At 35.2% G+C, this 26,682-nt stretch overlaps 1 long non-coding RNA gene across 1 annotated transcript; it reads left to right on the top strand.

Moving 5' to 3' along the window:
* The first annotated feature begins 18,901 nt into the window (after positions 1-18,901).
* Positions 18,902-25,183, top strand: LOC109023981 (uncharacterized). Its single transcript, XR_002003455.3, has 4 exons — positions 18,902-19,046; positions 22,610-22,643; positions 22,987-23,125; positions 24,951-25,183. It is a non-coding gene; the product is annotated as an uncharacterized lncRNA (long non-coding RNA).
* The last annotated feature ends 1,499 nt before the right edge of the window (positions 25,184-26,682 follow it).

Here is a 26,682-nt window from a genome sequence, read left to right as displayed (position 1 = left end):
TTGTAATGTCTCCTTTCTCATTTCTTATTTTATTTATTTGGATTTTTCTCTTTTTTGCTTCGTTATTTAAGCTAAAGATTTGTCAATTTTTTAACTTTTTTAAAAAACAGCTTTTTATTTCATTATTTGTTATTTTTTATTTCAATTACATTTATTTCTTCTCTTTTTTATTTATTTTCTTCTAATTTTGGGTTTGGCTTCTCTTATTTTTCTAGTTTTTAAAGGTGGAATGTTAGATCATTTCTTTTAAGTTATTCTTTTTTTTTTAGATGCAGTCTCACTCTGTCACCCAAGTTGGAGTGCAGTGGCATGATCTTGGCTCACTGCAACCTCTGCCTAGCGGGTTCAAGCAATTCTCCTGCCTCAGCCTCCAAATAGCTGGAATTACAGATTCCCACCATCACGCTTGGCTAATTTTTTGTATCTGTTAGTAGAGAAAGGGTTTCATCATGTTGGCCAAGCTGGTCACAAACTCTTGACCTCGGGTGATCCACTGCCTCTGATTGGTGGAGCCTTCTTTTCTGCTGTCTTGCGCCACCTTCCTTTCTAACTTCTTGTTGTAAGCATGTAGCACTATATGCTTTCCTCTGAAGACTGCTGTCTGGGCATTGAAGATTCTGATATGCTACTTCTCTGTTTTCACTAGTTTCAAAGAATATTTTGATATCTAATTTATTTTTTTTCCTAAAGTCATTTAGGAGCAGGTTATTTAACTTCCATGTAATTGTATGGTTTTAATAGATCTTCTTGGTGTTAATTTCTATGTTTATTATGCTGTAGACTGAGAGTGTGGTTGGTATGATTTTGATTTTTCGAATGTTTGACACTTGCTTTATGGCCAAACATGTGGTCTATCTTAGAGTGTGTGCCATATGTAGATGAGAAAAATGTCTATGCTGTTGTTTCAGGTTGGAGTGTTCTGTAAATGTCTATGAAAACCTGAGAGCTTGGATATGACTTTGTCTTCTCAGCAACTATGCAGTCATGTAAACACAAGTGCATTACGTGTAAAGACTCTGTTCTGAAATCTCTGATACCACTTTGTTCCTGGGGCACTTGGCCATGGAGAGAGGCCTTGCCAGTAGCAGCTGCTGTATTCCTTCATTTTGATTTTCTTTCTTACTGAAGAAGGCATGAGAATTGAGAATTGAGAAAACTAGTGTATGTTCATTTGTTTCTTTTTAACTTATCCCAAGTTAGTAGCATTGGGCTTTTCACAAATATTTCAACTTTCCAGTTTTCAGACACATAGTAGAATTTCATTGTCCTACATCCTTCAAATTAGATAAGGTCATGACTGACTTTGACTAAATAGTATGAGCAGACATAACAAGTATCTCATTTAGAGGTCATTAAGAATGATCACTCTTTCATCATATACACACTTCTTACCGTCATAGATATGAAAACACACATCAAGACAGAAATTCATAGCTTATTTCTCTGCGAGTCTGAAAGGAAAAATAGTGCACATTTTTGTGTTAAGCTACTGAGAGTTTGGCACTGTTTGTTTTTGTAGGATAAACTAGCCTGTCCTGATTAATGCAGTAATAACCTCAATACATAAAAACACAAAAATAACAATAAAAAAATGTTAACATGAGGCCTTGCATTATTTTTGGAACATGAGAAAAGAAATATAACAAGAATTTTCCATATTTTTAAAAAACTTCTATAGTTTTCTCATATATTATATATATTTGTACATAATATATAACATTATATATTTGTATGAAATATATTATGTAACATTACATATTTATATATAATGTATTACATGTTTACAACTAAAAAGTATCTTCATCTGGTTCCCCTAAAAGCTTTTAATTTCTTACTAGTGGCATAAGATAAGTTAAAGACACATTTTTCCATGTGGCAATATGTACTATTAACATGAGTACCTGCTCAAAATGATAGAGATGAGCTAGTTTGGAGTTTTAATTTTATATATGAAAGTTTCTAGACATTTAAGAGACTATATTTTGTTCAATGAGTCTATGAAATGAAAAAAATGTTTTTGGAAATGTTTTCCAGTAAGGTTTCACCCTAAAAAAATCTGCAATTTAATCAAATCACATATGTGTTAGTTATCCACCATGCAGAATCCACAATTCTGCTATCGCCTTTAATTGCTTTTCAGCATCCAAATATTAGTTTAAATTTCTGTCTTCAACATTAAAAAATAGTTGTGAATGTTTGCTTTCTAACTTATTTATTTCCCAAGGAAAGTTACTGTGTGAAAATTCAATTATTGTTTCAATCAGGCATTTGCCATGATATTTTGTTGTACAGCAGCAACTCAGAAACCATGAGAGGATTTTTTCAGCAGCACAAATCTACCAACACGTCTATTACCTACTAAATGAAGCATAAAATGAACAGATACTCTTGAGTCAGTTATCCGTATCATTGTTGCTAATACAGAAGGCATAATAATGAACAGTACATGAGTGAGCTTCATATATATTAGGCAATAAAAAAGGAAAAAAAAAGAAATGTTGCTGCCAATGATTTATTCATTTAGGCCAAACTCTTGAGAGGATAAATAAGAATGTCACATATGCTACAGGAGCACAGACAAGTCACAAAACAATACCACTACGGATCATTTTAACTTAGCAAAGAACTGAGATAGATGTGAATGCAAAGAGAAGAAAGAAAAATGGGAGAGCAAAGGAGGTTTATTCATCAACCAACAAATTGAACTGTTATGGGTGTAGAATTTCCCTACTGACAGTTAACTTTTCTGTTATAAAAGGAATGATGCATAAATATTTTGGCTCATGCAATCATGAGAAGGATAACATACCTGAAGAATAGATTAATTCGTTGAATCAGACCTTTTGGGAATATGTCAGGGGGATTTAGTCATGAGTCCTATGGCATTAGGTATTAGATAAACGTCAAAGTAGGCGATCAGCTTTACATAAGAAACGTTGGCAATAGCTCGTAGGGATGTCACCCACAACAAAGGGAGTTCAGAGGTAAAAACCTAATTCCCAAAGGAAGGTTCAGAAAGATCAAGCCGCATCTCAGGCAGGTCCAAGCAAGTAGAATTTATGGAACTGCACCAAAGGATATAATTGTCCAAACATAAAGACCAAATACTAAAGTAAGAGCAGGGCCAGAAGTGAGACTTATTTGATACTTAGTTTGTAAAGGCTGTGGAGCCTGTAGGTGGACATAAGTGTATGAAACAATTTGTATTGAAAACCGTTATGCTGCACAAAGGCATAACACTTTCTAGCACACATTAAACCAAGATGACACTTTCCTTGAAACTCCGTATGACAACTAAAAGTTAAGAGATTTCTTTTTTAAGTTCCAATATGTAAAGAGCTTATAAGGTGTCAGTTCCATACTGACAAGAAGAAAAGAGGTAAATAGCTAAATATTCAAACTTTTTATTAGATCCATCAAATAACTGAAGGCACAGCAAAAACTACCACCACGCTATCTGAAGAGACAGGTGGAAACAGAGACTCTCACAAGAGATTAGCTCACTGGAGCAAAGCTGCCAGAAGCATAAACTGATAGGAACAGGTAAATAAATGGTTATTGCATAATTTACTGGAGGCCAAGTGTGGACTCATGAGAGAGGAGAACTTCTTGGGGCTGTAGGCTTAGGATGGTCCCCTCGAGCTCCTGGGTTTTACTTCCTCGAAGTAAAGATCTTACAAGATCTCACTGTGAAGAGACACGAATAATACCCAATGGCTCTAGCAGAGGGGAAACTTATATCATTTTGTGCATATATATGCAAACAATAAATCAAAAATCAAAAGCTAATCTTCTACCTTAGCAAATTAGAGAAGAGCAATTTAAGCCCAAAGCAAGCAGGAAAAAGGAAACAATAAAAATTAGATCTTCTAAAATACCAATTGGACTTAGTTTTTCCCTGACCAAAATACTGTATTAGTTAGGTCTTAGATAGACGGAACACTTCAGAACAATATGCAATAATGCTGTCATGGCCTGCAAGGTCCTGTGTGGTCGAGCTTCTGTCTTTGCCTCCAGAATGCTGGCCACCACTCTCCCACACTCCCTCTTCTCTGGCCACATGCTGGTCCTCATCCTCCTTAGACAGGCACGGCATGTATCTCTCCCAGATGTAGCTTCATCAGTTGTCCTCATTTTGTCTGATAATAGCTTCAATAATTATTACCTTGGAGAGACTTTCTACCCTCCCTGTTAGGATATATGTCAGTTTCCTACCAGTTTTATATCCAACCCTGGACACAAAGTTTGGACTATAATAGGTCCTCAATACATTGAAAGAAGTGAATAAAGTGTTCATTTGCAACATATTCCTTCAAAATGAGATTTTTATTTTTTTGAGACAGAATCTCACTCTGTCACCCAGGCTGAAGAGCAGTGGCACCATCTCAGCTCACTGCAACCTCCACCTTCCGGGTTCAAATGATTCTGTATGTCTCAGTCTCCTGAGTAGCTGGGACCACAGGCTCATGCAACCAGGCTAGGCTAATTTTTGTATTTTTAGTAGAAACAAGGTTTTACCATGATGGTCAGGCTGGTCTCGAACTCCTGACCTCAAGTGATCTGCTCCTCTCGGCCTCCCAAAGTCCTGGGATTACAGGTGTGAGCCACCGTGCCCAGCCTCAAAATTAGATTTTTGTATTTATCTATATTGATATGTGAATCTTTTATTTATCAACTTTTGCAGTTTATTTATTAAATGTTCACTTGACAGCCATTTAGATTGGTTTTCAACTTTTTTTATAAAACTATTTTTGAAATCCATGTATTTCCAGGTAACTGTTCTTTATCATGTTTATCCTCTAGTGTTTTGGAGAAGAATTTTTTAAGTATGACATCTAGTCTTTTTAGTTGTGTGCAGTAAGAAGACTGACCTAACATACCTCATCTACGATTAAGAAAATCAGTAGTACAAGCCTATAGGGTAGGATTGTATTTCTGATTCTTATATACTGTATTATATAATTACATAGGAGATATTTATTAAATAAAAGCAAAATCAAAACCTGTTATATGGAAGACTTAACTTCCATACTGTCCTCCTTTCTTCAGCTTCTTTCCTAGAATGAAGAAACACTGTCTCAAGGTAGAACATCCAGTCTGCACCCATGAAGACAAAGCCAACACAATAAAGATCAAAAGCAGGAAACCAGAAAGAGCATAGTTTTCTCTTAATATATTTACACGCACTTGAGTAACTGTAATTTTAATAGTTTTTAAGTGACATATACTAATCTGAAATGTCCACCTTCATATCCCTCAGCTGGAACATGTGCACTCTTTAGGTTGGTGATTGATTGGTGGAAGTTTTTATATTTCCAGCCAAATGCTTTCTTAATATACAGATGTGCACATACTTTGACTTAACAACTCCATTGCATCAGATTATTAATTTGGATGTTTTAATGTAAGGTGGGAGATAGAATATCATGTGAAGTTTTTTTTTATTAATTTATTTTTTGAGACAGGGTCTCACTCTGTCACCCAGGCTGGAGTGCAGTAGTGCAGTCACCGTTCACTGCAGCCTCAACCTCCTGGGCTCAGGTGATTCTCTGGCCTTAGCCTTCTGAAGAGGTGGGACTACAGGCATGTACCACTATGCCCTGCTACCACATGAAGATTTAAAAGTAATTCCTGAGACGTTTTTAGTCAAATGAGTCTGTTTGGTCTTAATTTAGAAAGAATTTTCTTTTTGAAAAATAGAAAGGATTTGTAAAGTTGTCTTGAATAAAACAAAAATTGGTTACATTTAATTCTGAGAAAGGATAATAACAGCAATCAGATGCTAACACTTAACTCAAAGTCTAGAAAAAGGGCTTTGGGAGAAACTCATGGAATGAGAAGTGTTTTCTGCAGGTGGGGGGCTATACTGTAGTTGTGCCTAATTCAGGTCTGAAAAAATTAAACTGACGGAAGACACAGGCAGTTGTGAAAGAGATGCTTTGGGAAAAGAACAGACCATTCCTGACCATGGACCAAAATTCCGTGAAACCTGGGAACCAGGCTCAATACTAATTCTAATGGGAACGTTGGCTCTCAGTCAGGTTATTAGATCCTCTCCAAGAGGATTAGGAAGGATACATGCAACAGAGGCAGAACCTAGTCCATGTGCTGCAGAAAGGACAGTTCAGAAAAGGCATTTTCTGACCAGAGAGTTAAATGGACTATAGAGTCCATTTAAACATCTGCTGTAAGCAGAATGCAGGTAGTCGGCTCGGGCTGCCATAATAGAATACCACAGACTGAGTAGCTTAAACAATAGAAATGTATTTTTCTCGCTGTTCCGGAGGCTGGAAGTCAAGATCAGGGTGCTGACCAATTCATTTCCTGGTGCATCCTTTTCTCTTGGTTTTTGGATGACTCCTTTCTCACTAGGGCCTGAAATAGTCTTTCCTTGGTGCATGCACATGGAGACCAGAGAGAGCGTGTGAGAGTTCTCTCTCTCGTCTTCTTAAAAGTCTACCAATTTTATCAGGTGAAGACCTCATCTTTATGATCTCATTTAACCTTAATAACCTCCTAAAATCCCTATCTCAAAATACGTTCCTGTGAATTTTGGGGGTGCACAGCTGGGGCTATAAAAGCATGAAATCAAATTGTAAGCATATCAGTCAAATAAATAGTTTACTTTTTATCTTCCTTTATCCCTGTTTGTGGTACTCATTCCAAAAATAGGGACAACAGATAAATTATCTGCAAATGGCAGGGTGCGGTGGCTCACGCCTGTAATCCCAGCACTTTGGAAGGCTGAGGCGGGCGGATCACGAGGTCAGGAGATCGAGACCACCCTGGCTAAGACGGTGAAACCCCGTCTCTACTAAAAATACAAAAAATTAGCCGGGCGTTGTGGCAGGTGCCTGTAGTCCCAGCTACTCAGGAGGCTGAGGCAGGAGAATGGCATGAACCCGGGAGACGGAGCTTGCAGTGAGCCGAGATCATGCTACTGCACTCCAGCCTGGGCGACAGAACGAGACTCTGTCTCAAAAAAAACAAAAAAAAATTATCTGCAAATAAAAATAGAGAATGACCATTTAAATGTAAACTGTAGATTAAAAATTATATTTTTGGCTGGGCATGGTGGCTCACACCTGTAATCCCAGCACTTTGGGAGGCCGAGGAGAGTATATCACTTGAGGTCAGTAGTTTGAGACCAACCTGGCCAACATGATGAAACCCCCATCTCCACAAAAAATAACAAAAATTAGCCAGCTGTGGTGGCACACACCTGTAATCCCACCTACTCAGGAGGCTGAGGCAGGAGAATCACTTGAGTCTAGGGGGCGGAGGTTGCAGTGAGCTGAGATCGTGCCACTGCATTCCAGCCTGAGTGACAGAGTGAGACTTTGAAAAAAAGAAAAAAAAAGATATTTTTTATTATGAGTATATCTTGTACGTTACGTAGGACATACTAATACTAAAGAAATTTTCTCTTAAATTAAAAGTGAACTGGACATCCTGCATTTAATCTGACTACCGTACACCAAAGGGTCAGAAAATTCAGTTTTCATTACGGCAAGGAAGAACAGAAAGGAAAGCTGATTTACATGGAAAATAATCAAATTTAGATTTGATTATAATGTGGACAATTTTAATTACTGAAATGACATGGTTTATAAATTCAATTAACTGGAGCTTTTTTGTTACTTAACAGTGATCATAAAGTTCATTCAGGCTACTAAAATTTTTTTCCAGTTGCAGGGCAATAAATATTCCCTATGGCAAGTATCAAGAGAGTGTTGGAAACAAAAATAAAATTGATTGTAGGATTATCATTTAGTCTTGCCTGTTCAATGAAACCTATACACATCCACTTTTAATAAGACTTAGAGATAGAAAATACATAAATAATTATCTTAACAATGTTTGTTACAGTGTTAATTGTAATCCAGCCCTGGAAAAAACTTGAATACCCAGCAAAGGGTAAAAAGTTAACCTATTATGGTAACTCATAAGGCGAAATGTGATATAGTTATCACACATATCCGTATGCTTACCAAAGAAAGAGGCCCATAATAATGTAAAATAATAAAGCCATGTCCTTAATAATATGTAACATATATCCTGATTTTACAAAATACATAGAAAAAAGGACACAAAATTGTAACAAAGTAATTTCTTTTTGAGTATATAAGAAACATGATTAAAAATCAGGGAGAGATAAATAACTTTTAATTTACTTCTTAGCATATAATTATACATATTTGCTTTGTAATAAAAATGTTTGCCATTATGATTTAGAAAGAAGTTTATTTGGGGATAGCGTCCTAGGAGTATCACTTGAAGGTCACATGGTTACCTGTAAAAATAAGAAAATCTTGAACCATTAAAGAGGGAATGAAGAATAAAAATATGGATTGGGGAATTGATGAAGTCAGATGTTTTCATGAAAACTTATACTGAGATCAAGGATAGGTTTAATAACACAGCAATTAAGAGAGAAATTTTAAAGTTTAACTTCTGTGTCCCTTTTCCCTGGGGGGAATAAAGTATATACTTGGATAAACTATATAGCCCTTGAATATCTGATATAGATGATTTAACCTCTGCCCTGTGTTTTTGGATTTGCCAGTTTAAGGAGAGAATAAGTTGTCGGGCTATATGATTGTAGAAATTTTAAAAATGCAAAACATGTCACAAAATAATTATTTATTTTGGGGTACATAAAGCCAGGGATCTAGATTTAATTTCAAACATAAATTTTAGCCAAAGAGGCATTTATTTCAGATAAAGTTTACTAAATGATCCTTGATTTCACAATACAGGTACATATGTTTATTTTTCAGTAAATATTTTTCTAAAGCTTTTTGGACATGAAAACAGGACATATTTATTAGAGTATTTCAAGTGAACATTTTTCCAGGAAAATAGAGGGTATCAACTTGATTCTGAGTCAATACAGCAAAGGTGAATTATGTTTGAAGATGCTGCTTCATTGCATGGAACAATTTATTTGAGGTACAAAGAATCATTTAAATAGATGAGTTTTAAAATGGCACTTGAGTAACTGTAATTTTAATAGTTTTTAAGTGGCAAAAAATCACTCAGGGACTTACACTTCTCATAATCTTTGGTAAAACTCCTCAAGTAATAAAACAAGATGGAGAACAGTGAATTCAAGACACATTTTCCTTGGTTGCCACATACATTAACCTCAAACAAACATTTTGTTTATTTCAAAAACAGTACACATAAATTCCTCAATAGAATATACATTAACAATGATCCATCCTTATGAAATTGACTTTTTAAAGCCAATCAAAATATTAATAAATGTTTGAAATATAATCTCCTTAAAAATAAGATATATATTTTTAATATAAACATGTTTAAAGCATTCCAATCATTTTCAAAAACCGTATTGCTATTTTTCACTGTAAATGGAGTTTGCATATTCTTGAGTGGAAGCAGGAAGAATATGCAATTTTATGTAATACATTGTCTTAAATTCAGAATATTTACATAATTTTATTTAGTGTTTCATAAGCTTCACACACACACACATATATACATATATACACACACATATATATATACACACACATATATGTATATATACACATATATATATGTATATATATATATATATATATATATAAAACATGAGATTCAACTGTGAAAAAATATTTTCTAAATGGTTTTCCACTGCTTTTGGACTCTTACCAGATGCTCATAAATGGACCAAAATGGGCACAGAATCGGAGACAGAGATTTTATATGTGTGTTAGGGTGTAAGTCATGTGCCTGATTAAAGAGGAAAAAAATAACAAGAAGCAATTATGTCCAAAGACAGCCTCAGAAAAGCAAACAGGGCAACTCCATGTGGTCCCTTCCCATGGTCTTCGTCATATAAATGTGAGCTTCGTCATATAAATGTGCCAAAACAGTACCATCTCCACATGTGATATCAGCTGCTTTATGGTATCATCATTAATATATTTTGAAAGGAAAAAGTGATTTTCTTTTTACAAATAAAGCATTTAAAAGTATTGCTTTTCAGATAGATAGAAACAGAAGCCCTAATATTTGAGTTTGTGCCCACTCTAGGTCTATGTATATAATATTTTCTTATTTTTGAATAAAACTACGATGAATTGTCCAATATGCTTTTCATATATCAGAACTCCATAGGAGGACAGAGTATAACGTGCAATGAGGAAGGGCGATTGGATTCTTATCAGTGCCTAATGTTATTCATATTGGGGATGATTGGAAGAGAAAATATCAAAGTGTATGATATCTTTAATGAATACATTTTAAAATAACTATTAAAGTATTTGAATTAGGGAAAATATCAACTATATATTCAAAGAGTTATATTTAGGACTAAAAAATTTGACTTAACCAGTCTTAACATATAGAACATGTTTGCCTTAAATATCCCTGCTGGGAAACTCCAATATTCATAACGTTGTAACTAAAATAATATTGCAATTATAATATTCCAGAATTTTGCATCACGATTATTATGGAATATTCTGTAACTCTGCAATTATAATATTCTCTAATATTATACAATAATAGCAATATTCCCTGATATTGCATAATACTTACAATATTATGAGTAATTGGAATATTGCAATATTCTAGCCATTATTTCAACCATTCTCTAAACCTTTTATTTAAATAATCGCTAAAACCTCTTTGTTTGCTTTGGCGTTGCCCCTTTTGACATCCTTGCTTTCATTTCCATTGTGGACATAAATAAAGACCACACAAATGAGAACAAGCAGAAATTTCATTCTGAGCTTGGTAAACTAAGGGCATCAGCATCTTGTGTTTGACAGAGACTTAAAGGCGGCAGGGGAGTGGAAAGCTTCACAGTGAATAAAAAGGGAAACCTTCAGGTTTGTCCTGACTACGGCAATTGGCATACAGAAGTAGCAGTCTCCAACTCATTCTACCAGATTAAATTTACTAATATAGATGGTGTAGTGCTAAGGATTCATTTTATTTTCAGCAACATTTTCAATAACACTAAAAGTAATAGAATAATTTGTGATCATGGCTATCACGGGGATTATTGGTTTAAGCATTTCTACCAACTGTTTTCATTCAACTTGCCATATTATATCCAAAAAATTCAGACATCTCATTTATCAAACATAGCTAATGTTTTCTTTTTCGCAATATGTTGTTGATTGATCTTCTATATTTTTTGGTCTTTGCATATTCTGTACTTATTAAGTTAGTATATGCATGCATTTCATACCCCTCAACAACAGTAATTACAAACAAATTAATTATTATTTGTGATTGCATTTTTAAACAAGTTATCCAATGCCTATTCTAGCATATAAATTTGTACAGACACTCGTTGAGGCATTCATTATATATGATACATACATCTGCCTTATATTTTAACTATATTGTAATATCTTCAAGAACAAAGAAATAATCTCGTTTAAATTTCTATTCTCCAAAACGCAAAAATAGTACTAACTCATACGTACTCAATAAACGTTTCTTAATTGAATAAATGAAACTTTCATAAGAAATGGTATTTTCTCTTTTATTGTTGGTTTTTTTATTTTTTGACTTTTCAATAATAGTCTTTCTTATTGGCGTGAGATGGTGTCTCATTGTGGTTTTGTTTTCATTTCGCCAATGATTTGAGATGGTGTCTCATTGTGGTTTTGTTTTCATTTCGCCAATGATTAGTCATGTTGAGCATTTTTTTTCTTTTTTTTGGCTGCTTGTATATCTTCTATTGAGATGTCTGTTCATGTTTTTCTTGATATTTTAATGGGGTTATTTGTTTTTTGCTTGTTAAGTTCTTTATAGTTTCTCAATATTAGAACTTTCTCAAATGCATAGTTTGTGAACATATTCTCCTATCCTGTAGGTTATCTGTTTATTCTGTTGACAGTTTATTCTGCTGTTCAAATGCTCTTTAGTTTAACCAGGCCTCACTTGTGAATTTTTGTTTTGGTTGCAATTGCTTTTGAAGACGTAGACATACATTATTTTCCAAGGCCGATGGCCAGAATAGTGTTTCCTAGGATTTCCACTAGGATTATTACAGTTTGAGGTGTTATATTTAAATCTCTAGTCCATCTTGAGTTAAATTTTGTATATGGTGAAATGTAGGAGTCCAGTTTCACTCTTTGCATATAGCTAGTTAACTATCCCAGCACCGTTAATTAAGGACTTCTTTCCTGATTGCTTATTTTTGTCAACTGTATTGAAAATCAGACACCTGTAGGTGTGTGGCTTTATTTCTGGTTTTCTACTTTGTTCCATTGGTTTATGTTTCTAGCTTTTTTTGTTTGTTTGTTTGTTTTAACCAGTGTTATGTTGTTTTGACTACTATAGCCAAATAGTGTAGTTTGAAGTCAGGTAATGTGATGCTTCTGGCTTTGTTCTTTTTGCTGAAGATTGCTTTGACAATTTGGGCTCCTTTTTGCTTCCATATAAATGTTTGCATAGCTTTTTGTAGTTCTGTGAAGAAAATGACATTGTTGCACGATAGGAAGAGCATTGAATCTATAGCTTGCTTTGGACTGTATTGCCATTTTAATGATATTGATTCTTCCAATTCATGAGCGTGGGATGTTTTTCCATTTGTTTGTTCCAATCTATGATATCTTTTATCAGTGTTTTTGTTCCTGATTCAGGCTTGGAAGGTTGTGCATTTCTGGGAATTATCCATTTCTTCTGGATTTTCTAGTTTGTTAATATAGAGGTGATCATAGTAGTCTCTGAGGATCCTTTGTATTTCCGAAGGACTGGTTGTAATGTCACCTTTGTTGTTTCTGATGGTGTTTATTGGATTTTTCTCTCTTTTTCTTTGTTGAGCTAGCTAGTGTTTTATAGACCTTGTTTCTCCCTTCCACAACCCACTTTTGGGTTAATTGATTCTCTGTGTGGATTTCTGAGTCTCAGTTTCATTCAGTTCTGCTCTGATTTTAGATATTTCTTTTCCTCTGCTAGACCTGGGGTTAGTGTGTTCTTGTCTTTCTAGTTCCTCTAGGTGTGATGTCAGATCATTAATTTGAGATCTTTCTAACTTTTTGAGTAGGCGTTTAGCACTATAAACTTTTCTCTTAGCATTGCTTCTGCTGTATCCTAGAAATTTTGGAATGTCTGTTTTAAGTTATTTTAAAGAATTTTTTTATTTCTGCTTGAATTTTGTTATTTATCCAAAAATCATTCAGGATCAAGTGGTTTAACTTTCATCTAATTGTATGGTTTGGGAGGATTTTTTGGGGGGGTATTGATATCTATTTTTATTCCACTGCAGTACAAGATTATGGTTGGTAAGATTTTGGTGTTTTTGAATTTATTGAGACTTGCCTTATGGCTGACCATGTGATTGATCTTGGAACATGTTCTATGTGTGGACGAGAAGAATGTGTATTTTGTGGATGATGAGTAGAGTGTTCTGAATCTATTAGGTCCTATTGTTTAAGTGTCAATTTTATGTTCAGAATTTCTTGTTAACTTTCTGCTTCAATGATCTGTCGAATGCTGTCAGTGGGGTAAGTCCCCCACTATTATTGTAGGGTGGTCTAAGTCCTTTTGTGAGTCTAGAAGTAGTTGTTTTATGAATCTGGGTGCTCCCATTTTGCATGCATGTATATTTAGGATAGTTAATTCTTCTTGTTGATTTGAACCCATTGACATTATGTAATGCCCATCTTCACACCTTTTTATGTTCTTGGTTTAGTCTGTTTTATCTGACACAAGAGTAGTAATATCTTATCATTCTTATTTGCTCTTTTTTGCTTTCCATTTGCATGGTGGATTTTTATTCAACCCTATACTTCGAGCCTATTGGGCATCTTTACATTTGAAGTAGGTCTCTTGAAGACAGCAGACAGATGGCTTTTATTTTTTATGCAACTTGCCATTCTGTCCCTTCTAAGTGGGGCATTTAGGCTGGCTTACATTCAAGGTTAATATTGAGATTTGAAGTTTTGATCCTATTGTGAGGTTGTTAGGCTGGTGGCTTTATAGGGTCTGAGGGCTATGTACTTAAGCATGTTTTTGTGGTAGGAGGTATTGTTCTTTTGTTTACATGTTTAACTCCCTTAGGGATCTATTGTAAAGTTTGTCTTATGGTAACCGACATAAGACAAGTTCTGTTAGTACTTGCTTGTCTGGAAAACATTTTATTTCTCCTTGACTTAGGAAGCTTAGTTTGGCAGGATATGAAATTCTTGGTTGGAATTTCTTTTCTTTAAAAATGCTTAAAATAGACTCCCAATCTCTTCTAGCTTGTAGGGTTTCAGCTGAAAAGTCTGCTGTTAGCCTAATGGGGTTTCCTTTGTAATTGATCTGACCATTTTCTCTAGCTGCCTTTAAGGCTTTCTAACTTAGTGTTGACCTTGGACAGTCTGGTAACTATATACATTAGTCATGTTTGTTTTGTATAATATCTCATTGGTGTTCTCTGTATTTATAGTATCTGGATGTCAACCTCTAGCAACATTAGGGATATTTTCATTAATTGTTCCATCAAGTATATTTTCTAGGTTTTTAACTTTTTCTTTCTCTCTCAGGAATACCAATACATTGTAGGTTTAGTCATGTTATATAATCTCATATTTCTAAAACACTGTTTTTTTACATTCTTTTTTCTTTATTTTTGTCTGAGTGAGTTAGTTTGAAAGACCTTTAAGCTCTGAAATTCTTTCTTCTGCTTGGTTCAGTCTGTTGATAAAGCTTTCAATTGTATTATAAAAACTCCTTAAATGAGTTTTTTAACTCCAGAAGTTCAGAATACTTTTTTTTTTTTTACTGTTTATCTCTTCCTTCATTTCTTGGATTGCTTTATAAGTTTATTTATGCTGATTTTCAACTTTGTCTTGGATCTCATTGAGCTTCCTGCAATCCATGATTTAATTCTTTATCTGTCATTTTTGAGTTTCCATTTCAGTTAGGGACCATTGCTGGAGAGCTAGTGCAGTCTTTTTGTGGTTTCACTGTATTTAGATTTTTCATGGTGCCAGAATTCTTGTGCTGGTTTCTTTGCACGTGGATAAACTAGCACATCTAATTTTTGTATTTAAAAAATGGTATCATTTTGACTTGTAATATCAGCTAAGAAAACACAAAAATTGGAGTAGAAGTTGCTAAAATTAATGAATACCAGAACTATAATACATACTAATGTGATTGGTGGCATCTGAGTGTTGGGAGGGCAAAATTTGGGTCAGGTCAAATCTATATAATGTGAAAGATTTTAGATGTGGGTTATAATGTCAGATAAACTTTCGTTGTTGTCTATCATCTATTTAATATGAAAGTTTGAAAGGCTTTGCCTTGATTTGGCAAAAATTTTTTAAACGTCAAATATTGTTGTTAAAGAGTTAACTTCTACTGAGATAAACATAAATTTGGAAAGATTAGTCAAGGAAAGAACCCATCATCAGTGACAAAGTTATATTTGTTTGATTTCTAGACCTCTTCCAAACACTGATTTTGTTGAAATGTTCTTTCTTGTTGCAAACTTAGCATTTAACTTCGTGTTGCTTAAGATATAAATGTGTGTAACTCCAATATCGGTCTACTACTGAGCATTAAAGGGTTATTTTTGGCACCCTTATATCATTGTTGAATGTTGTCAGTGTTTCTACTCTTTGGAATAGACAAGGTGAACAACAAACTAATTTGTATTTAGCTGTTTTTACTGTGTTTGTTTCATATTATGGATTATTTATTTATATTTGGCCCATGGAAGTGGTTCAGGCCTGTGCTCCCAGACTTTGGGAGGCCAAGGGAAGAGCATTGCTTGAGGCCAGGAGTTCAAGACTAGCCTGGGAAACATAGCAAGACCCCATCTCTACGAAAATAAAAATTAAAAATTAGCCAGGTGTGGTGGTGCACACCTGTGGTTCCAGCTGCTTGGGAGGCTAAAACAGGAGGATTGCATGAGCCCACGAGTATGAGGCTGGAGTAAATTATAATCATGCCACACCACTCCAGCCTGATTGACAGAGTGAGTGTCTCAAAAATTAAAAATAAAAGTATAATTATTTTAGGCCTTTTTGTTGAATTGTTTGCTATTAGTCTATGCATATTTTAAAAGTAAGTGTAATGATTAATTTTACAAGTGAAATATGTCTTTTTAATTATATACTTTTAAAATCTTATTTTCTATTTTTATATCATGCTTTAATTCAGATAAAAATTTACCCAGCATCATGATCGTATAATATGGTTATATCATTGGGTACTTCATGTGGACTTGTATTTTATTTCATTTTATTTTTATAAGGAAAGGATTTAGCTTTCTCTACCTTATTTTGCTGGGAGTATAAGTTAGAAAAACCATTATTTTGTGTCTCATGATTGTATTTTTCTCAAATTGTTCTTCATTATAATTAGATTTGACCTTTCAGAAAACCTTAGAATAATACTTACAAGTGTAAATGCTTCTTATGATTTGTGAATAATTCTGAAAGTCTAAATAGAATTTCAGAAAACATGAATTACTTTGAGAATAATTATATTATTTTTAAATTAACATAATAAATAATATTTTAGAAAATGTCTAAAACAAAATAGAATGAAAAGTAATCTCATTTCAAAGTGCTTTAAATTTATATATTGCTCATGTGTAAATTTTAACTATCATTCAAATGTATAAATTTTAAATGCCTGGCAATATTAATGTTAGAGTGAAGGTCAGGCTTGTGACTAAGATTGCTTTTTATTAATTGACTTAGTTTTTTATTTAATACCTTTACATTGCTATCATATTAATATTTTAGATTTTTAAAATTTGTACTTATACATTTTCTATGTCAGTCATATTTATTTACTTATTGTCTCTTCCAACATATGACAGTTTTCAGTGATTTGTATGTGTGTGTGTTTTTGTGTCTATGATTGGAAAGTTCGGATGACTACTGATGACTCACTTTATAAAGGGTCCTTTATTTTGAATATCCAATCTTTTCTCATGGTTAGACTAGAATTTAAGGCATTAATACTATGGATTTGAAGTGCTCTTCTGATTAAATCGTATTACAGGATACCTAATATCATCATGACTTATTATTACTTGGCTATGGTATCTCTCCCAGGATTCTCTACTATAAATTTACCATTTTTTCTTCTTAGTATTTTGCTTTAGTTACTAAGGTTGGCTGAGGAATATCAAAGACATATGTTAAGGCTGTTACATTAATAAATATTTTGGACTTTTTACTTAGAGGCTATATGAATAACCTGTTTCTTCAAGATTCAACCACCAGTTTTAGAAGTCATAGTTAGATTTTTACTTGAAGCAATTGTCACTGAGGTTTAAAAAAGTGATGTTCTATTTTACTCATAAATTCTATAGGCATTATTTAGAATTCACTTTTAAGGAATATGAGTCCTTTCTCCCCCATTTCTTTCTTTAAGTATTTATTAATATCAGTGTGGGCTTATGAATATCTATTGTATCTTTATGTTTAAGATGCAATATTACTGCAGTTATATTTTGCTCACATTATTCCAGCTTTTAGTCAGTGGGAGCACGTTCATGTTGCCTCCTGTTTCAATACACCACTTCAAATAGTGAAATATTAAAATTGCTACCAGTAATATCAGGAAGAAGGATACTCACCAACAAAAAGGATAAATATTTTAAAAACATAAAAACAAATAAACAAAGTATTTAGTTCTATTCTCACTGTAATTATCTCAGTCTCTCACAGTTCATTTCTATTATGACAAGAATAGTTTTGAAAAAATAAAATAATTTTCTGGGAATATATAAATATTCTATCACAATTACAGCTGGAAACTGAAGATTTTCATTTTATATCCCTAAACACCATAACTTGACATAACATTTTAAAATAGGAACTGGCTGATTTCAAAATCTATATAGGAGAGTAAATATATGTGATTTGCTAATTATATTAAATAGAAGAATTTAAGGGACTATATTAAATAGGTTTAAACTATACCATAAAAATATTCTATAAAAACATATCATATGAGTTCAGAAAAAGACAAATAGACCAGTAAATAAGAATAAAATATTCTGAAGACAGATCCAAGTGGGAACTTAATATGTCATAAAAATGATATCCAGTTTAGAGGGAGGAAATAGTAGTTCATTCAAATAAAAAATAATATTGTAAAAATCACATATGTATTAGGGTTCTCCAGAGAAACAGCACACACACACACACCACAAACACACACACACACACACACACACAGAGACAGAGAGAGAGAGAGAGAGAGAGAGAGTTCATATAAGGAATTGGCTCACATGATTATGGAGGTTGAAAAGTCCCAAGCTCTACAGAGGGAGTTGACAAGCTGAAGACCCAAGAGAGGCAATGGCATAGCCTTAGACCAGGAGGGCTGATGGTCTGGTTCCTGTCCTGATGTTTGAGTCTGAATCCTCTCTTGCTCAAGGGAGGGTCAGCTTTTATGTTCCAGTCAGGCCTTCAACTGGCTGGATGAAGCTTGCCTCCATTAGGGAATGCATTCTGATTTTTCTCAGTTTATCAACTTAAATGTCAATCTTACTCAAAAACACCTTCACAGAAACACCCAGAATAATGTTTGAACAAATATCTGGGCACCCTGAAGCCCATTCAGGACACATATGACTAATCATCATAATTTATTAATAAATCGCATGTGTTTCAACATTTTAAATATAATAAAAATAGTGATAAAATATTAGAAGAAAATACAGAACATTTGCTACATTGTTAATAAGGATAAATTTTTAAAACAAATTGTAAAAGCCAGAAGTCTAAAGGAAACTATGGAATAACTTAACATAAAAATAAATTATTTCTAGAAAGAAAAAAAACCATGAACATGTTCTTGGACAACATTGTGAAATGTATTGCTCATTTGTATTTTTAAGATTAATGTTCAATAGACTTTTTAATGTAAAAGTTAACCATAAACACTTTACAGATCTCTGAATTCAATATTTTATTTTTAATATTTTAGAAGCTGACTCCACCAGAGACCCAATTCTTGAAATTTTAATGCACATTTGGAAATCCACTGTGTTTAGTTGGCTTAGATTATAAACTGCAGGAGAACAAGAAGTGTATCAATTATGTTCCAGTTTCTGGGATGTAGTAAGTATCGATAAATATTTGAATTACTGGATCAATGTTCTCAGGTATAGAAAGTGCTTACTCCCTAGACAAATGTGGCACTTTCTTTTTTCATAGTTAATAAATATGCTGTTTATTGTTTGCAGCTTATTTTCTGCTGAAAAATTCTATTTAATATTGTATAGGTAAATGAAAATGTGTGTAAAATTTGACTGAATGAATCCCACAAGAATGCGCCTTATGTATTTCAAATAAGTTAAAGGGGAAAAGAAAAACTCATGAATAGGGTTGACTTTTTTTTTTTACTATTTTGTGTGTGTGTGTGTGTGAGCAATTCAAAGGGAATAGATCTGAAACTTACAGGAAGCCATATGCTCATCTTTGTTGACTGTAGACAGACCCTTTGCTTTTGCTAGTCATGCATGAGAAAAGAAACAAAAATGATGCTTCTAATATATTATTTTCAAAAACCTGCCAGTTTTATTATTCTACTAACTGCTACCAGTTAGTAAAATAATTTATTATGGTGAAAAGCTAAACATAAAATAATACAATTCTGTTTTCTTCAACATCTTAATAAAAATTGCATTTTCATGCTTTACATTTTACTAACCTAGCTTGAAATTGTATTGTTTAAGGAATACTGTAAGACTTTCTCATATACCAAATACTATCACCATTAAACTAAGGTTGCATGTTATTTTATTATGAAAAAGTTTTGAATAATAATTTCTAGCATAAGAAAACTAAACCAAAAATTTACCTTTTATACAACTCCTACTGCAAAACTTATTCAGAAGAGAAGGTTCACTTTATTCGAGTTTTGTAATGAGGCTACAAATAAAGGGACCTCATCTCCTGTGATGTGTGTGTGTATGTGTGTGTGTGTGTGTATAGGTGTTTGTGATACCAGTTTCCCTATGTCTGCAATTTCCCTGTTCACTTCAAGTTTATTTCATGTATACAATACTTAGATGAGTATAGAAATATGATACTATGTGAAGGAAAGGACCTTTAATAAAATATAATCTTAATTTTAAATTTCAAGAATATCATTTGTTTCAAAATATTGCAGAGAAAATAGGAAGGTGTGAAGGGATCCTTGGGGCGTCATTTTGCCAGCCAGAAGCCTCTGTGGCTGGTGGTGCCTTTGCCAGAGTTTTGCTCAGACCAGCTGGGCTTGTTCTGCCCACACTTGGCCTGGCAATCTGCTCTCAGCTTGTGCTACCAGGCTGGATCCCACCCCTGCCAAGGGCGACCCAGGCAAGGAGCAGCAAGGGGTGTGTGAGTGAGTGACCATGGGGTCTGGCTGTTGTTCACAGACAGGCACACCAGCTGCAGTGGGGTAGGCAGCTCCAGGTGACAGCATAGGCACCAGCTCCTTGTGAGGCTGCCGCTGAACCAGGCCTACTGCAAGCGGCTTCCACTGGACACCTGGGAATGCGGTGGTGCCTGGAAGCTTAGAGACTCCAGGAACTGCAGAACCCCCAAGAGGGTGTCATAGCCCTGGCCTGGGGAGCTCCTAGGTCTGGGATCCCTGAAAGGCTGCACCTCTTCTCTCCCTCTCTCTTGTCCTTGCTTGCAAGAGGTGAGTGGTGGGCGGGTGGTGCGGAGGGCATGTTTCAGCAGTTTGTGTTACAGCTCTTTCAGGCCCACCATTCAGCGGGTCCCCAGTTCCTAGGAAGAATGAAATATGCAGACAACTGGAGGGTGAATGAGGCAAAGAGGTGCTTTATTGAGCGATAGTACAGCTCTCAGGAGACCCGAAGTGGATACCTCCTATCCACAGGCAGATCATCCCATTGTCTCTGTAGCCCTCAGCGGGAAGGAGACCTGGAGTGGGTAGCTCCTATCCACAGGCAGGTCTTCTCATCCATCATCTGCCTGAGTCCAGCTGAGTCCAGGGTTTTTATGAGCTTCAGAGGAGAGGAAGTGTGTGCTGATTTGTCCATGGACGCCCATAGGTGGGCCCAGAAAAAGCACCATAAATTCCCATTCTGGTCTACAGAACTAGCAGTCCAACCCTCATGCTTCAGGCCCTCCCTGGCTTGAAGGTGGGGCGTCACCGGGGACCTGGCTTTTTCTGCCCAGGAGCCTATCTGCTTCCTGTCACCATCTATATGTCATCTATGGAGCCCAGGCTATTTGTATGGAGTGGTGCCTGCAGGCCTGAGCCGAGGTGCCCTCAGCCTTCCCTTGGCCTCTCTCCTGTGCTTGTCAGTGCCCAAAGCCCAGAGGGGACTGAGGCAGTGGGGGACTGGCTTGTCAGAGCCTCCCTGAGCATGTGCACACCCAGCTGGGTCATGACAGCACCCATGCTAGGCCTCAAATTTGCTCTGAAATCACAGTGGGCACTGGGAGCAGGGAGAGTCCAGGCAGCAGAATGAGGCACTCTCAAGCCTGTTGGGGCAGGGGGGGTTCCTGGGCCCCCGATAGCACAGTTATGCCCATGTCTGCAGCTGGGGTTAGGAGGCTGCAGCTGTGCCTGGAAGTGTGGGGCTCCCACCCCTCCAACTTGGAAGTAGGCAGGGCTCTGGCCTGTTCCCTGTTCCAGCTGGCTAGAGCATGCAGCCCCTGTTGTGCCTCCCCAGCAAAGCCAGCCTCTTGGCAGCAGCTGCTGCAGAGAGGCTGTGGCTGCCATCAAAGGGAGCTACAAATTGGAGGTGTGGATAAGACAACTGAGTGTTTTGATTTTCTGGTTTTCTTCATGGGTAGGATCCCACCCTGACTGCTGAGTGCTGAGTGCTAGAAACCATTAGCCAAATACAGAAGCAAAGAACAGACAGAAGGCTTCGCTTTGAGCAATGAAGTTATGTAGGAAATTAACAATGCCTCTTGCAAACTGTGTTCAAAATTTTTAAAGAGCTTGACTGGTATACATTCAATGTATAAGGTCACAGTATTTGTAGTGGAAGAGAATGGGGCTGGAAGTCAGGCCACCTGAAGAGAGTCTTTGTAAATTTTAACGACTTATTCAAACTTCTGTGGTATGTCTCAACTGCTCATCTGGTAAATGAAAATTTTCACACATGGCTTGGATATATCAAATTATATATTTACAAATTTTTATTTAAAAACTTTTGTAGGATTTTATTTATAATATTATGCATGCATATACTTCTGTTTATATATACAATTATAATTGATGTAATTTCTTATTCTGAGGAAAAGCTTGCCTGTAGAAGAAAAATTAAAATAAAGGAATTTATAACAGAACTGTGGTAGGTATTGATGGAATGGATTTTTAACTGATTTGTCAATACCTTAGAACAGTTTGCACTCATCTTTTTATTACAGCACACACGTAACAAAGATACAAAATATCAGTTTTCAAAAATTTGCTGTAACATCTTGTTCCCTTTTCCTTCTCAAATATCAACATCATTCAACATGAGCACTTTGTCAATGTTTTACCACTTTTGCTTCATTGCAAATCACAAAGTCAAAAATGGGTACAGGTTCAATCAAAGATTTTAAAGTAGATATCCAGAAAATTGTTTATGTATTTTCAAACACTGTTTTCTTCTCTTTTTGTTAACTTTGTTTCCTCCCCTTTTGTTATGTCTTTCTCACGTTCTTCTCAGCTCTTCTAGTGGATCCACAAGCAAAAGGGAAGAGGTATGTGGAGTGTAAAATAAGAGCTCTCTGGAGTTATTCCAGAAGAAAATCATATAAAGTTGTCATCAAATTTAGCTCTCTGACTCATTGAACATCGTTAGGAGTATACTTTATCAAGAGAAATAACTCAATTTATCTCTACTGTCTTGAATAAATTACCATCTTAGAAAATCCCTTTCTTCATTTTTTTCTTTGTCTAATTACTCCCAGGAAGAAATATCTTATTAAGACAATTGTTTGGAGTTTGGATTTTGTCTTCCCTTACTACCCAGCATTTAACCGAAATTTAATTGTTGTTTTTGATATGTATGTGTTTGTTATTTTTCTGTGTATATTTCTCTAGGGGAGTGTGAAGGCAGAGAAAATAAAGCACAACCTATGAAATTATAGCTTGCAGTTTTGCCAGAATGATGCTCTATTAATGCTCAGTGCCTCTTAACTTCTCACTTAAAACCCAATTGGGAAAAATCACCAACTAGTAGGTATTTATTATATTAATTACAGTGTATCACGGGCATTGACCAAAACAAGCATTTTTACTCCCAGAAAATGGCATCTTAAACAGTCCAGTTTTCTTGAAAACTTAATAATTCTTCATAATGGATGCTCTTTTTTGATTTCTTTTTATTACTAAACCACATGTTTCTATATTATCTTGTTTCTATGTTCCCTTTTCATCCCTTATTTCTGGCATCATGATGCTAAATTGGATGAAGACTTGATGAAACAGTTTCTATTGTCTTTTAATATCAGGGCTTATGTTTTGTTCTGGAATCACTCTTAGCCTTGCGTGTTTTATATTAGCTCTGTAACTCCCCAACCTCACAAGGAAACCAAGGCTTCTTTCACATTTCAACACAATAACCTGCGGTCCCTTCTGGTCCAGGATTCCAAGCATCTGTGTGTCCCTTCCCTCAAGATGGAATTGTCTCTGGTCTCCACATTTGTCTCAGTTGGAAGTCACATTCAAATATTTTTTATTTATAGCTGTTGTTGGAACTTCCAAACTCTGTGTCCTCAATAGCCTCCATGCCTAGAGTTTTATAATCCTTTCTCTCCTAAAACTTTTCTCTCAATTTTGAATTTCCTAGAACTTCAATCGCAAGAGGAATCCCTCACTCCCATCTGTATTCCGGGAGCACTGTCCCCACATCTGCTTCCTCTGATGTTCCCTTTCCATCCCAGTCTTCTTCAATGTAGACACTGCTGAATTTTGAAAACCTTGAACTGCTCCCTAAATGCTTTCCTTTTCTTATCTACCACATGTAGGGAAACGCTGTCATCTTTGCTTTCTTTGGTTTCTCATATACCCTTCCAAATGAAGCTCAGTGAAACTCCTTAGCAAACTATATGGGATCAGTATTTCTGATTCTGACAAATTATTTTTCCAAATAAATGCTGCCCTTATTAAGAATATTTTGAATATTTTTATATTTTAATATTTCATTAAATATCTTCTATGTATTTAATATTCTTAACCTATGTATGTAACCTTACCTACTGCTCAGTCACAGCATCCCAGCTTTCTTGTACATGCCTCTATGGTTTTCCCAGCAATTCTCCAATTCCCTGATGCCATTTGGTTGTCTTACAATTCAGTTAAATTCTGACACTTAACTCCCTGGAGTTAGTACAGATCCCCAAAATTAACAGCTCAGTCACACAAAACTGATCCACTTCAGACACTAACCACAAATGTGTGCCCAGGCTAAGGAATCTGCTGAGTACAAATTCAGAGGTTCTCATGACCTTCTCTCAGGTTTGGTAATTTGCTATAATGACTCACAGAACACAGGAAAATGCTATCCTTACTGTTACAGGTCATTGTAAAAGATCAAAGTACAGCTAGATGAAGAGGTACATAGGGCAAGGTGTGGACAGGTCATTCAATCTCCATGGATTTGGGGTGTGCCACCTTCCTAGCACTTAGATGTATTTGCCAACTTGGAAGCCTTCTTTGCCTCATTGTTTCAGAGTTTTTATTGAAATTTTATTTAGCAGGCATAATTAATTAAATCTTTAGCCAATCTAGTCTTGTGCCAACCACCAAATGTCAGCCAAAGGTGGCCAATTCTTCAAATCGTGTTCAAATATGGCAAAGACAGCTGTAACCAAAACAGCTGTTTCTGTACCTCACTTTTGTTTTATGTACCTCACTTTCCTTTCCCTGTCCATAAATCTCTGACCACTAAGCAGGCTGAAATTTCCCTGAACCTATTCGGGTTTGGGGCTGCCCATTTTACAAATCATTCGTTGCTCAATTAAACTCTGTTAAATTTAATTTGTTTACTGTTTTTCTTTTCACAGAGGCTATTCCGTATACTTACTAGAATATATGAGTTTTACAAATTGGAATGATAGGCATTGATATTGACACATCTGGAGAAGGAGTGATCAAAGAGAAGTGGCCCTGGAGCTCTACCCATGAAAAGATTAAACTTTTAAGAAGATGCTGCTCGCCTAAAACTTATCAATAAAGTCAACTATAGTTTCAAATTGGTAAATCATTGTATGGAAAAACAATAAAACTACGAAATAAAAGTAATAAGTATTCTAATGCCTTTCAGCTTGAATAAAATTGCAGTCAATAATTTGGTGCCAGAAATGATGTCGTCATTGTAAAAAACACTTGTGGAGAAAAATACTGTAACAAGATACATTTTCATTGAACTCCAAATATCAAAATGTGTCTATTAATTTCCTGTTTTTAAGCCTAACTGGTTTACCTCAGCAAGTAGGCTGACTTATGAAGGTAAGTCATGAACAGTAGCACTTTTCTAAATGGTAATCATTATTCTCTTTGATATGGTTGTCCATATACTAAGTGTTCTTTCTCAGGTATTCCCTTCCTTCCACTCTACTGCATTATTCAGTGTTATTTCTGAAGGCCATGAAGTCCTAAAGTTTGTTGCTATTTTGCTGTTGGTTTTATGTCCATGTGCACTTGTTATAATGAGAGGCATGGTATCTTCCATTTTTATTTTTTATTTTATTTTACTTCTTATGAGACAGAGTCTCACTCTGTCACCCAGGCTGGAGTGCTGGCATGACCTCTGCTCACTGCAACATCCACCACCCAGGTTCAAACGATTCTGCCTCAGCCTCCCGAGTAGCTGGGATTACAGGCACCCACCACCACGCCCAGCTAATTTTTGTATTTTTAGTAGAAACTGGTTTCACCATGTTGGCCAGGCTGGTCTTGAACTCCTCACCTCAGGTGATCCGCCCGCCTCGGCCTCCCAAAGTGCTGAGATTACAGATGTGAGCCACTGCGCCCAGACGTATGTTCCATTTTTAAAATGGCACTGGATTCCATTTATACGATTGGTTTTGCCAATTGCCAATTGACTTAATTGGAAACCTCCTCAGTGAATAAAATCTCAATGGCCTAGGCAGGGTATGACTCCTCTTTCAATACTAAGTTGTAGGCATAAGTCATTCCCAAAAGAAGATTTACATTAAAGTGTTGGTTATTAGTAATTATTTATTACAAATATTGTATAATTAATAACTATTATACATTTATATGCTACTGATATAGTAATTATTTATTTAATAGATAATATATGCTAATATTATATAATTATCATCTAATAATTATAATATAATAATATTAATTATATCAATTAATTAATAATGTTTATTAATATAATCATTTTTCATTGTTAGCTGTTATGTCCTTAGTTATATCTTCCATTTATACCATTTTTACCATAGGATGTGGTAAATGTTGTTGAATAAACCAACAGATGAGTAAATGCATAGATTTCAAATTTGAGACCATCCTACTATAATATATCGTTTATCTTTCAAAGAAGGAAGTAACTGGAAGCTTAATAGATTGGAAAAAGTTCAGCTTTCAAACTTAATTGCAGAAGAGAAGATGATGGTTAGTTAAAGTCAAGGAAAATAAAATGCTTATAAAAATGTATTAGCAAAGATAAAGACTGTTACTGGAAGAAAAAAAAGTTTTTTGCTAGTTTAAATTTTTTGTTACCTGGGTGAATATCCTTTCAACCAATGAAGAACCTCAAGAATG

The sequence above is a fragment of the Gorilla gorilla genome, chromosome 17 (assembly GCF_029281585.2).
Source record: "Gorilla gorilla gorilla isolate KB3781 chromosome 17, NHGRI_mGorGor1-v2.1_pri, whole genome shotgun sequence".
Taxonomy (NCBI): Eukaryota; Metazoa; Chordata; class Mammalia; order Primates; family Hominidae; genus Gorilla; species Gorilla gorilla.
This window is presented reverse-complemented; position numbering and strand designations above follow the sequence as displayed.